Below are 7,110 nucleotides of genomic sequence, written 5' to 3' on the forward strand. Positions count from 1 at the left end.
CGCCTTTGCTGCGGGGTTTCCCCTCCGCCGTGTGGGATCCCCGCGGAGCCTCCGCAGCTCCGGGGGCTCAGCTTGCTCTCCGTGCCCCATGGCTCGCTCTCTACGCTCTGCCTCGGCTGGGGAGCAAGTGCTCGCTGGCCCTCTCTGAGCATGCGCAGCCCGGCGCCCTCCCCGCCTCTCCGGCCCCCACCCCTCCAGCCTTTTGCTCCTTTCCTTTCATTAAACAAACAGGAGATCCTGAAACCTGGACCCGGTGCAAGCGGCTGCACCGGGAGGCGGAGGAGGAGGCAGGACGCGGGATGGGCGCCGAGCCGGCTCTCTGATCCCGCGCACCTCCGCCCCACGGGCGCGCGCACACACCGACTCTCACACACACACTCGCGTACACACTCGCACAAACACACACTCGTACACGCCCGCGCCGCGCGCTCGCCGGCTCGCTCTCCCACGCAGGCGGAATGCAGCAGCGCCCAGGGAGCGCGTCTCCAGCCGCTGCCTGAATGCACCTCGCTCCCGGGGGCTGCACTGCCCAGTAGGGCGCACCGGCGGACGCTCCGCTACCGGAGGTGAGTGCGACGTCCCCAGCCGCGGGCCGCTCCGGGACGTCGCTGCGCCGGGGCAGCGGGGGACCGGTTCCCAGCCGGACGCGGCGGCGCAGGTGGCCCACGCCTGGCTTGTGGGTTTAGAGGTGTACGGGAAGGCGGCGCCGGGGCTGTGCACAGGGCGGGGGTGAACTCAGGGAGGGTCGCCTCCTGCGATGTGTCAGATTGACCCAGCAGAAACCTACCCCCTCCTTGCTCGTAAACTTTCCTCCCGAGTCATTTGGGAAACGTGGAGACAAAGGGGGCGTGGAGGCTCCCTCGGTCCGGTTTCAACCTCCTGACTGCATTCCGGGTTGCGACGCGAGCCGGTGCGCGTGGGTGGGCGTGCAGGCGGGGGCGCCCTGCAGGTAGCTGTGCCAAGTCCTCCCACCCGGAGGGGGTTGGGATTGCTCACCCCCAGCTGGAAGCGTTGCCACTGATTTTCTCTCAGGCGTGGGCACCTGCTATCCTTCCCTTTCACCCCCACCTGCGCCCTGGGCGCATACTAGTATGTTTGTGTGCGTGCGGGTGTCACCTGGAAAATTGGAGGGGCACCGTTAGGCTTTCTCATTCATTGTCAGTGCCAAAGGCACCGGGGTGAGGCTTGGGTCAGTGCGGGGAGGAAGGATGAGTTACTGAAAGGCTTGTCATAATCACCTCCCAGAAACGCTGGGCGCCGGGATCTCTCCTCCCAGGGGAAGGTGCTGTTTCCCCGCACGGCACCGCGGTAGCGCTGGGAGCTGGACAGGGGCTGCAGTGGTGGCAGCGGCCGGGGGAAGAGGGGGCTTTATTTTTTCCCTGGGGTTTTATGACACACGTGTGGAATATGTGGAGGATTCTAGGATTTTATTTTTCTTAATGGAGATATTGTTTTCCTTTTCAACGTTTTTCGTGGGAGAGATTTTCTACCGTCTGGTATTTAGCTGGCAGACAGGCACCCTTCAGAATATAGTTTTGGCTCAAGGGAAAAGGTTTTGAGAAAAGGAGACCCTGAAATGCCGGCCCCATTGGGACAGGATCTCAGAGTGCAGAGCGCCTGCTGCACCTGGGGAAACAGCCGAGACTGGGTCAGCCTGTGAGGAGTCAGGACTGGGACAAAGGGAGATGGCAGAGGGGCAGACAGTGGCCATTTAGGAGAGGTGTGACTAGAGGCCAGTTAAGACAGCAGGAGATTGGAGGGGAGAGACGCCACAGGATTTCCTGAATTCTGTGCCTCTGTTTGCGTGCTTAGCAGCTCCTAATTATCAGGTGGGACTCAAGTTTGGAGACGTCTGGAATGTCTCCACACATCTGGAGTGGAAAAGCCTTGATTATTCCTGCGGTAACCCTTAGCTTAGCCACAAATTAGTTCTTCAGGTCTAGAAAGTGGGGACATTTCCCCATCTTGTTGGGTCGTTAGTACCTGGAAGGTGGATGGGCAGACAGGTACGTTTCCGGCTCTGGAGGAGCCTTGAAATTGTAGCACAAGTGTGGGGGAAACGGGGAACCACGCTGATGCTGACAAAAGTAAACACTGGAAGTTTAGACCCAGTACTGATGACTACCCATCGTCAAAGGAGTTCTCCTGACTTTGAGATGACAGGCGGGAATCATCTCTTCGCTGCTCCTTGGGATGGGGACCTTTGGACTTTTAACATTCTGTGACTTCTTTGAAGCCAGAGCAAGCATGAGATATGTGAGAATAATTGAAAAAGTTCACATGTTGGATGAAAGATACCTTGACTTCCAAGTCAGTGTAAAAAAAAAAAAAAGGGTGGGGTGGTGCCTGTGGCTCAAGGAGTAGGGCGCCGGCCCCATATACTGGGGGTGGCAGGTTCAAACTCAGCCCTGGCCAAAACTGCAAAATAAATAAAATAAAATAAAAAAGTGAAGAGATTTTTGAGAAAGAAAGAGCAAAAAGGAAAGGAGTTGGGAAAAGGATACTTATTATTAGAACTGCTTGGCTTTTATGACTTTTAAGCGTATTCCATAAGAGAAATCTGAAAGTTTTTGATTTTTCAAATAACCAGTGAAGACGTTTTGAGAAGTATTTTCAAGTTAAAATCAGCTATAGAGAGGGGGTTTAAATAGACTTGTCAGCATATGTCCTTTTATTTCATGGTGAAGATTTTCATCATTTTCTTTGCAAATTTTGGCAAGAAAATATCTAGATTAATTTTTACTTTGACTAAAGTTCTTTATTAGTTCTGTTACAGTGTATTTCTGCTTTATCTGCAAGATCAATTTATTTTGATTAATTTCAGGGTCTGCTAATAAGTACTTATTGACCACCCATCCTGGGTTTAGCATTAGAAATCATATACAAATGTATAACATAGTTTTGGCCCTCAAAGTGTTTACAATCTAGTTGTAAATACATGATTAATATACATTTAATAGTCAGAAAGGAGGACAGCTTTGTACTGTGGTGTAGTTTATGTACATGCAGAGTACAGAGCTATTTGTATGCAATATCTATATATATATGCATAGAGTTATCTGTCTACATATTAACATATACATACATATATACATATATCTGCAAATATATTGTACTGTGAGCTCTTAGATGTGTATACTATATACTCCATTCTCCTGGATTTTCTCAACATTCAGAAAACATGCATGAGCACTTATGTGTGGAGCTTGGTGTTCACTGTTCCACCCTCTTCCCCAAATAAGGAAGTAAAAAATGGTCCCCATCCTTAAGGAGAAAATAGGTATTTAACTGTGATGAAGTCTATTAACTATTATAACTGTAAGGTAAATCTACTGCCCATAGTATAGACATGTAAGTGATTTTTTTTTCTTCCCTTGGTGGATATGGGCAGCTGATCTTTGAGATATTCCTGAAAAATAAGTACTCTTTTACTTGGCGGGGAAGGATAGAGAGTACATTCCAGGCAGAGGAAACATTTGAGAGTGCCTGAAAAATTAGAGTCATTGTGAGCCATAGCATGGAATTAGAGCCACAGAGGGGAGATAGCACCTAGGCGACACTAATTAACAACTGATGCTATGGAGTGTTTTAAGAGAGATCCACAAAGTGGGGTCATCCAAATCAGAGAGGATAAGAAGATCGGGAAGGTCTCCAGGGAGGTCGACATGAGCTGAGTCTTGAACAATAACAAGGAGATGGGAAGGGCTGTGCAGGCAGGGCTTTCCCACTTCTGTGAGGACTGGACGTTGTTCTGTGGCTGCAGGGAGAGATGTGGGTTCTTAGCTCTGTGGAGAGACACGATGTCAAGCCAGAGAAATAAGCAGACATCGAGTGTGAATGGAGCGATACCAAGCAAAGGAGCTTCCATTTTACGCAGCAGGTTCGAGACAAGATCAGATTTGCATCCCAGAATGATGACTCTGACTACAGTGTGGAGGATGAGACTGGAGGCAGGAGCTTATTGTGGAGATATAGGTGTGAAATGATGAGGGTGGTGGCCCTAGGGGCGGACGGGAGGGGAACTATCTGAAAGATGAGTGAGGACAGGGAAGCCTGCTAATCCCAGAAGGGCCTCCTCTGTGTGCTTCTCTCTCACCCACGCCTTCCCTGCCATTCACTGCTGCTGCATTGTGAGAACGATGCATTCACAGCTGTGCAGGCCTGGTGCAGAGTAGGGACTCAATACATATTTGTTAAATGGAAGAGTCAATAAATGAATGAGAAGTCCAGTTATAATTGGCTATTATGTGGTAATTCCTGCATTAGAATAGTAGACGGTGAACTCATGACTTCCTTTTCTCTAAGGTGTTCAACCGATCGGAGGTCAGTGACAAAACGTTCCAGGGAGGCCACAGAGCAAACATTTTCTCAGCCATCTCTAGGAAGAAGAACTGTACTCTGAAGTGCCACTAGGAAAATAGCACCACGATGCCATATTTTTTATATTTAAAAAATTACATCATCACTGCATCTTGGGAGCAGCAGCAGTTTCTGACACACAGTAGGCTGCAATACATGGAGATCCCCTCTTCTTTCCCTCTTACTTCTTCTGTGATCCAAGAAAAAAATGCTGATGCTGATTTCATGTACTTTGCAAAAAACTGTAAAAATATCTTGGATCATAGAATTCTTAAGCCACAGGGTCTCATTTAAAGAGCTCATAGTATCAGGTGTGGTGGCTCACAGCTGTAATCCCAGAAATATGGGAGGCTGAGGTGGGAGGACCACTTGTGGCGGGGAGTTTGAGACCAGCATGAGTAACATAGTGAGAACCTGTCTCTGCAAAAAATTTCTATTAGTCTGGCGTGATGGCTTGCGCCTTTAAACCTGGCTCCTTTGGGGTTTGAGGTGGGAGAATAACTTGGGCCCAACACTTGGAGGTTGCACTGAACTGTGATCATGCCACTGCATTCCAGCATAAGTGACAGAGTCAGACTCCATCTCTAAAATAATAAATAAAAAGAGCTCATGGCATCTTGGCATCCTGGGATGAGAGCCAGACCACCGTGTTCCAATTATCAATGGTATAGCCCTGGGAAGTGGATCCCTTACTGAATCAAGCCCAGATATATTGAGTTTCAATCCAAAAGTCCTTGTAAGAGCAGAACAGAGAGAAGCGTAGTCGGAATGTGGTTTCAGAAGCACTCTGGGTTTGACTGTTGGTAGCCACGTGAGTGGTGACAGAAAAATGAGGAGGCAGGTTAACTTAGGAGGGTGGAAGTCTCAATGCTGCTCTATAGACATCGATTTGGGGGCAGCATGGGATCATCTTGGAAAGCTCTAGTACAGATCCCAGCGTATAGTGATTTTGCTATAAATGCCAACTAGTATTTTAACTAAAGGAGAGGGTGGGAAGAACAGGAGATCGTAGAGCCAAAGACTGAATTTCAGCATTTAGCAAAACGTAGGGATGAAGGAGAGAAACAAGCACCTGTGAGGAGAACGGGCGGGGAATACTCCGGCAGGATGGGAAGGATCTGGCATGAGCGCAAAGCCTTCGGGAGCCTTGAGAAGGGGGTGGTGAGACTTGGTAGCAGCAGTCCTGACAGCATCCAGGCTTGTGCTAGAGTGTACGTGCGGAATCTCCCTTAGTCCCACAACACCCAAGGCTCCTTTTCCCACTTTACTGCTCAGGCAGAGAGGCTCCAATAGTTCGCCCCTAGTTACCAGGCCAGTAAGCATCAGTCTGGTCGCAAAGCCCATTTTCATAATTGTACAAGCTGTTTCCTTCATCAAATCTGTAAATCACCAGGCTGGTTTTAACGGAGGAGAGGTGGGAAAGATTGGGAGGAGAAGAACTGAAAAAGACAATGAAAAGGAGTCCCCCGGTGACGTTCGGCAAGCGGTCTCACTGCAGCGCTGTGCTCAGAAACCGTATTTCAGAGAGTTCAGCGGGGAATGAGAAGTAAAAAAAAAAGAAAATCAAAGCAGTGCATACCTATCAGTCATTTATGAACTCTGGCAGGGGGAAGAGTTATGGGGCCATAGGGAGAAGGTACAGTGAGCCTCAAGTGCAGTTTTTATCAAAGGGGAGCAGATGGAAAGAGCTAGTGTCTGAAGAGAACAAAAGATGTGGGAAATGGGGGGTGGGGAGATGCCTCGTCCTGAGAGCGTGCAAGGCTGGGTTGGAGGACAGGGACAGAAGACACTCTTCTCCTCACAACCAAATGACGGAGGTGCTCCCTGCAGCCCAGAGGATTCAGATCACTGAGTGCCCTGGAAACCGAAGGAGCCCCCGAGTGCTGTGCCCCAATGGCGTTGGTGCCTGGGCGTGCGGGCTGATGTCCTTGCTTGTTTATGTAGCACCGTGGTTGACAGCATAGATGCTAGAGCCGTGTTTTTCAACCTTTTTCACCTTGAACCTGTAGTTAAACTTCTGCCGCACACATAAATTATGTTGATTAAGGAAAGAGTAAAAAAAGAATATACTTACTATGCTTTGAACTCTTTTGAAAATAATTGAATCAATGATCTTTAAAAATGTTCGTGGCACACCTTCGATCCTCTCACAGCACACTGGTGTGCCACAGTACACAGGGTTGAAAATCACTGCTCTAGAGCTAGACAGGCTGTTAACCTGAATTAATTCTGAATCCTGAATTAATTGCATTCTTAATTCTGGCTCTGCCACTTGTCAACTGTAAGACTTTGGGTACATGGTCACTGTGCTTCAAATCACTTCTATCTTAAGATGGAGGCAGCCGTGGAAGCCACTGCCTGGGATTTTGGGGATTAGATGAGCTGCTTGTAAAGCTTGACACAGAATAAGTGCTCAATAAATGGTAGATGTTACATGTGGCAACGGTGAGGTTAAAACCATGAAGTTTTGACTTTATGCTTAGGACACTGGGATGATGTACTTAAGCATTCATTTAAAAAATTATTTTTTGGTTATAAATAGCTGGCTCGTTTTCTTCTTAAGTACAATAATAGAAGACACAAATGAGGCAAGAGCCGATCACTAGGCCTGAAACAAGCCGAGAGGGCGCCACCTGTGCTGGGAGTGTCTGCCAGTGACGTTTGCCAACTGCTTACTTTTCATGCCTGTCTGGGGAAGATGATAGTTCACTTGCCTTTGAACTGGCCCTTGCATTCTTTTTTTTTTTTTTT

At 48.5% G+C, this 7,110-nt stretch overlaps 1 protein-coding gene across 2 annotated transcripts in view; it reads left to right on the forward strand.

The window, feature by feature from the left end:
- The first annotated feature begins 219 nt into the window (after nt 1-219).
- PLPPR1 (phospholipid phosphatase related 1) overlaps nt 220-7,110 on the forward strand; it is a 276,580-nt gene continuing 269,689 nt past the window's right edge. The window contains exon 1 of one of the 2 annotated variants that reach the window (XM_003785176.1): nt 220-566. The gene's annotated coding sequence lies outside the window, so the exon portion shown is untranslated. The remainder of the gene's footprint in view (nt 567-7,110) is intronic. The other variant, XM_012802344.2, reaches the window with a different exon arrangement.

Source organism: Otolemur garnettii, unplaced genomic scaffold (assembly GCF_000181295.1).
Source record: "Otolemur garnettii isolate 467f Iridium unplaced genomic scaffold, OtoGar3 scaffold00014, whole genome shotgun sequence".
NCBI classification, from domain to species: domain Eukaryota; kingdom Metazoa; phylum Chordata; class Mammalia; order Primates; family Galagidae; genus Otolemur; species Otolemur garnettii.